This window comes from Lepidochelys kempii, chromosome 9, assembly GCF_965140265.1.
Source record: "Lepidochelys kempii isolate rLepKem1 chromosome 9, rLepKem1.hap2, whole genome shotgun sequence".
Lineage (NCBI taxonomy): Eukaryota > Metazoa > Chordata > Testudines > Cheloniidae > Lepidochelys > Lepidochelys kempii.
This window is the reverse complement of record NC_133264.1, coordinates 16,415,247-16,422,406: the sequence shown is the minus strand read 5'-3', so window position 1 is coordinate 16,422,406 and position 7,160 is coordinate 16,415,247.

Here is a 7,160-nt window from a genome sequence, read left to right as displayed (position 1 = left end):
CAGCAAACCAGGACTTAAAAATATCCCAGCACAGTGGTGCTGGAACCATTTTTAAGGTGGGGGTGCTGAGCTGTACCCCCTCTTTCCCCTGTCTGTACTCCTCACTGCCCCAGGCTGGGGTCAGTGGGCCACAACTGGGGGCAGCTGCAGAGCCCCAAGCTGGCGGCTGGAACCCCAGGCCATCAGCGGAGTTCCCAGGACTGGTGGCAGGGACCTGGGGCCAGCAGTGGGCTGAGCGGGACTGGCGGACGGTACCCCAAGCCAGCAGTGGAGCCCCTGGGACCCGTGGCCAGGACCCAGGCAGTGTGAGTGCCGCTGAAAATCAGCTCGCGAGCTGCCTTTGGCACACGTGCCATAGGTTGCCTACCCCTGGGCTACATTAACACAGACCTTAGCACCTTTACAGCCATCCCACTGATTTCAGTGAGACTCCACAAAGATAGAGGGCTCTGTTGTGTTAGCAGCTCCTATGCAGCACTCAGCCTACAAATCATTTTCCTGTACTGTGTGCCTTTCGCAGCCAGCAAAACGTCCTCAATAAGCTATAATGACAGGTTCTAATCCTGAAAACTTCTACTCCTTGAAATGGTGAAACTTTTTCTCTCTCATCCTCAACTCCCCCAAACCATCTTTCACACCCTCTGTTGTAACATATAGTCACCCTCTCTCTGACTGGAATCCATGTAAAGTGGTGACCTGCTGTCAATACAAAAGGCTTTAAGATCAAAGTAGAGAGTGAGTCAAGACACCAGCACAGTGGGAACATAAGGACAGTTGGCAACAGAAAACAGAACAAGAAGGGGAGATAGAAACACACAACTAGAAATGGGGGAGGCTGTGGAATGACAAAATATGGAAATTCAGTCAACTTTGCAATAGGTCTGTGTTACCCTTACATGGTGGTAGAAGAGATAGTGCTTGCATACAGGGACAAGAAAATCTGTATCAGTTTCAAATAGATTAGCACTAAGGGACTGTTGCAGCAGGACAAAGGGCCATTGGACCACACTTAGGCTGGGAACAATCCCTATATGGTCACAAAGTGGCAACACAAACTCCCCATTTATCTATATAGCATAAGCTATAGCTATATATCATAATATTCCAGGAACCTGACTCTGGAGCTTAGAATAACTGTACTCAGTGTGAAGCAATGGAACCAGCTACAAGCATGGTTGAGAGCTCTTCTTATTCAGAGTATCACCAGGTTCAATTGTTACCAGATTTTGTGGTCTGTCACTGCCCAACTCTTAAGGTCTCAGCATTTTTGACTTCTTTTACACACATAACTCTATGAATTACTCCTGTGACAGGCTAGTACAGGCTTTCAGCTACTAAAAGTTAATGTCTACATGTTGCTTTAAATTATTCCTTAACTTTACATACTATAATGACAGAAGCCCACCCCGACTCCTAACATTTCTTCTCTCCTGATCCCCACAAAGGTCAGGGTTGTAGCTTGATTGCTCCTGTATCTTTATCTTCCTTCCCACCAAGTCTCAGTTTCCCCTCCATTCACCTCTGAGCATCCACTAGGTCCAGTTTCTTCCTGTATGTCCCAAGGTACTAGAAAACTGTCCTTTTAATTTCCTTCCAACTTTCTCCTTCATGATTATGATCTGGAAAAACCTGTTAGAAACACTTCGGACAGCATATATCAGGGGGCTATTGTGATGGGTTACCCCCTCCCCCACTCCAGGGTGCCACCTGATATACTGGGGTACCACTGAGCCCGCCTGTTCCATCAGCCTGGGCTCCCTTACCCTGTCCTGCTGAGCCAGGCCCTCAAGCCTCCTCCAACACACACAGGTAGGCACACACCCAGTACTCAAGTGCACACCCACCTCTGGAGTGCAAACCCAAAATATCATCTTGCGCTGCACAGAGAACTGTACAGCATAAGCGTGTGAAATTCGCTCCCTCCCTCAATGTGGAGGAAGATATGCACATTTTCCCCCCCCCCCCCGCCCTAGTTATGAATTCCACAAATTGGTTTTAGAGAAAACAAAAACAAGTTTATTAGCTACAAAAGACAGATTTTAAGTGATTATAAGGGATAGCAAACAGATAAAAGCAGATTACCCAGCAAAATAAACAAAAACACAGTTAAGCTTAAGATACTAAAAAACTGGTTACAAGTAGTAGTTTCTCACCCTAAAAGTTGTTTTAGGCAGATTGCAGAGGTTCTTGTAGGCAAGCTGCTCTAGCTTGCTGCTTAAAACTCCACGTATTTCTTTCACAGGCCAGACACCTTTCCAGTCTGGGCTCAGTCCTTCTCCCCCACCTTGTCTTTGTTTCTTAGATGTTTGGAGCAGTCATCCTGGGCGGGGATTCAGTGAAGAATCAACCCTGATTAAGTCACTACCCTGCCTTAAATAGGTTTTACATATGGTGGGAACACTTTGTTTCCCAGTATGGTTCCGGGATCGTGTCCCTCCCTCCCACCCGGAAAAATACTGGTGTCCTATCACGGAGTCCAGTACCAGGTGACAGGATCACATGATCCTGCAGGGTCAAAACAGCCATGAGTAAAAAGTTTATTTGCAGTGTCCACAGGAAAGCTTTCCAGGAAAATGATAAACATCTTCTAAGACCTATTGTCCTCTCTAGTGGCCCATCCAAAATGATTGCATTCCGTCTGGTGGGCGTTCCCCCACTTGTAATTGATACATAGTCAATGTTCCTAACTCCAGATACAGAAATTATACATGCGTACAAATAGGATAATCATAATCATAACCTTTCCAGTGATATCTCACATACCTTATCTTGCACAAAACAGATCAGAGTTATGCTATAATCATATTATAACAATATTTCTATTAAGAATATGGGGCATAGTGTCACAGCTATACAGCCAGATTTGTAAAAAGAAATGGCCTATTGTCACTGCTGGGCCTATGCCCATGTGTACATCAGCTGAGGCATCATCATCAAATGCTGGTGGCCAGATTCTCAGTGCACCTAATGAGCAAGACAGCTGAAGCTGGCTCACTTATGCACCTACACAATTCTTGGAATAATAGCCTCAGAACTCTGTAAAAAAACAAACAAAAACACACACACACACACAACAAAACAGGATTTGTGTAAGTACTGCCGCAGTTCAGGGCAACTGCATCTGTATGTCCCCTCTGTAGTCCCTTGAGGCTGTAGGCTCCCAGCTCCTCAACTGTCATGTGACTTGGATAGAGCTATGAGCCTCTGGCCCTCCTGTCTGGGATTTTTCAACCATGGTGTTACTTTTCTAGAGGTGTTACAAACTGAATGAATTGGCCTAAACACCCGCCATTACTCTTAGTTCCTAGAGGAGCAGTGGTCACCTTCTCCCATGGAATTACATATGATCCCTGGCTCACAATGATACATTAACTTAATACAGTCTGAGCTCCCAAAGACAGTGCATATAGACAGTGCCATATCTATCACACCTACACAACAAGCAGCAAGTACTTCACACATAACTTGAAAGTTCATTTTGAGTCCTCATCGATGACCACAAAATTTCACATTGGGTGGTGAGAGATTCTGTACAATTTTCATGTCTAAACGCCAGTGACTATATAACAGCCATATGACCAGTTTAAAGATAAGTAATCCCAAATACGGTCGTTACAGTCTCTGTGGTGTAACTAACAATTAAAATGTGTACAAGAGTTAGTGCCACATACAATTATTTTTCTTTTTATTTAGAAACATAAAACATACCCACACATAGGCTCTGAGCACACTATTAAATTTAAAAAGAAAATCTGTCTTACCTGTGAATTTTCATTCAAGCACCTTCTGTGTCAGACATCTGCTCCATGGTTAGGGCACACATCTGAGCGGTGGTCAACCTGCAGTCGATTCCCTGCCTCTCAGGCAGAGTGGGAATCTGCACTCACAGCTCCCACACCCTGCGTGAGTGTCCTAACCACAGGGCTATTGGGTACAGGTTGCACCTCATTTTTCCTTAAGGAAAGACTGACCTGCTTTCGGCACCTAACATCAAGAGTGGGTTCATGGCTGTGAAGCTGAAGTATGGAAAGGCACCTCCCGAACACCTAGGCCAGAGTTAAGCTTAAGTCATTTGAGGGCAGGGCTTAGACTCTACCCTTCTCCTCAGCATTTCCTACTGGCTAACTCAGGCAGCTCCCCACTTAACATGCTCTGTTTTTTAAGCACCTCACTCTCCTCAATCATTGTGTAGGGGGCCCTGATGCATAACTTGGGGATGCAAATTCCACTTGGTGGCAGGGGACCTAAAAGTTAAGCACTGCGGTGCTCAGCCTAAATCCCTCTTATGAATCCCACACTTAAGTGCCTAAATTACATGGGCTTTCAATAGGACTGTCATAACCATACAGCTAAGGGTAGCCTAGAAGGGGTTAAGAACCTCAAATAACCTAGTTGGCACCTGACCAAAAGGACCAATGTGGGAAGAAGAACAGGAGTACTTGTGACACCTTAGAGACTAACAAATTTATTTGAGCATAAGCTTTTGTGGCCTACAGCCCACTTCATGCATCTGATGACCACAAAATCTTATGGTCAAAAAAATTTGTTAGTCTCTAAGATGCCACAAGTACTCCTGTTCTTTTTGCGGATACAGACTAACACAGCTGCTACTCTGAAACCTGTCATTATGCAAGGGGGAGGAAGATACTTTCAAATCGGGGGTGGGAAGGAAGGCTTTGTTTGTGCTCTTTGTTTGTGTGTTCTCTTGGGAAGCAGAGAAGCACCAGGTCAGAAATCTCCTCCTATAAACCATCCTAAAGTGAGTCTCAATATTGCAAAAAGAGTAAATAAATAAGGCAGGGCATGTTAGATTACCTTTTTTCTTCAACTTGTGAATTTTCCCTGTGCTAAGAGGGAGGTTTATCCCTGTTTTTTGTAACTTTAAAGATTTGCCTAGAGGGGAATCCTCTGTGTTTTGAATCTGATTACCCCATAAAGTTACCTTCCATCTTGATTTTACAGAGGTGCTTCTTTTACTTTTTTTTCTTTATAATAAAGTTCTGTTTTTAAAGAATCTGGTTTACCTATTTGGTTGGTATGTTATTCTCAAGCCTTCCCAGGAAGGAGGTGTAGGGCTTGGGGGGATATTTTGGGGGAAATAGGAATTCCAAGTGGTCCTTTTTCCAGATTCTTGTCTAAATCACTTGGTGGTGGCAGCTGCATACTGTCCAAGGACAAAGGATTTGTGCCTTGGGGAAGTTCTTAACCTAAGCTGGTACCCTAGAGTTCAGAGTGGGGAAGGGAACCCTGACAAGGACAATACTCTTGAAAATTTTAGCCCAAATTATGTTGAGTTAATCCACTGAGATTTATACAATCAGTTTAATGCACACTTTCTATGCCTCTTTGGTGAGGATGACTGGCAGCTAGATCTTCAAAACAGTAAGAAACATAGGCAGGCCAATCATGATAAATTTGGGGCCCTAGTACATCATGTTCAGTGGAGCCCCACCTCCTCACATTTCACTTTATTTACACAGATGTTTTGGGCTTCTTCGGTGCTCAGCGGCCCAGTACAATTATCTCTCCCTCTCATCAGCCCTCAACACAGGACTCACTTAAGAGAGGAAGTTGCATATTCCCAGTTCACACATAAAAGCCTTAGGAACATGTCAGAAATGAGCAGAGTGCTACCCATTTCCCTTGCCAGCAAAGCGAGGCTGGGAGCATCTTTACAATCTTGCTGTCTGTGCTAGCACAGCTCAGAGGACTTGGAAGAGAAGGTGCTAGATTTCTAGAAACAGGTAACGAGGGTGGTGGTGGTGAACAAGCATGGGGATAAGGGTGATTCAATAGCTAGTGTACTTAAGTTTTCAGAAAGCCTTTGACAAAGTCCCTTACCAAAGGCTCTTAAAGCAAAGTAAGCTGTCATGGGATAAAAGGGAAGGTCACACCTAGAAAGGGTAGGAATAAACAGCCAGTTTTCACACTACAGAGAGGTAAATAGTGGCGTCCCGCAGGGGTCTGTACTGGGACCAGTACTAAGGTTGTCAGTTTTGGTTGGCTATATTCCTGGAGATTTCATCACATGACAATCTTTAATTAAAGATTAATATTTAATGCTGGAAACTCCAGGCCAATCCTGGAGCACTGGCAACCCAAACCAGTGCTGTTCAAAACATTCATAAATGATCTGGAAAAAGGGGTAAATACTGAGGTGGCAAAATTTGTAGAGGATACAAAACTACCGAAGATAGTAAAATCCAACGCAGACTTTGCAACTCTTCAAAGGGATTGTACAAAACTGAGTGACTGGGCAACACAATGGCAGATGAAATTCAATATTGATAAATGCAGAGTAATGCACATTGGAAAACAATTCCAACTGTCCATATAAAATGATGGGGTCTAAATTAGCTCTTACTAGCAAAGATCTTGTTAACTCTGGACGGCTCTCTATGAAAACATCCCTTCAATTTGCAGCAGCCAGAGCCGCTGTCAAAAAAGCTAATAGAAGGTTGGGAATCACTAAGAAAAGGATCAATAGTAAGACAGGAAAATATATTACCTCTATGTAAATCCATAGTACACCCACATCTTGAATATTGTATGCAGATGTGGTCACACCATCTGCAGACAAGATATTGGAATTGGAAACAGAAAAAGACAACAAAAATGATTAGGGGTATGGAACAGCTTCCATATGAGGAGAGATTAACAAGACTGGGACTTTTCAGGCTGGAAAAGAGACAACTAAGGGGGTATATGCTAGAAATCTGTGAAATCAGGACTTGTGTGGAAAAAGTAAATGTTATTGACTCCTTATTAATAGGCAGCAGGTAAAACAAACAAAAGGAAGTATTTGTTGACCCTATGCAGTGTCAACCTTTAGAACTCTTTGCTAGAGGATGTTGTGAAGGCCAAGACTAGAACAGGGCTCAAAAAAAAAAAAAAGAAAACCACACTAGGTAAGTTCATGGAGGCGAGGTCCCTCAATTGCTATTAGCCAGGATGGTGTTCCTACCCTCTATTTGCCAGAAACTGGGAATGGATTACAGGAGATGGATCACCAGATGATTATGGCATTGGCTACTGTCAGTAAACAGGATACTGGGCTAGATGGACCTTTGGTCTAACCGAGTATGGCCATTCTGATGCCTCTTTGCAGCGTGTCACCCTATTTGTGTTATGTTAGAAGCAATGGATTAGTAAAACCTTGC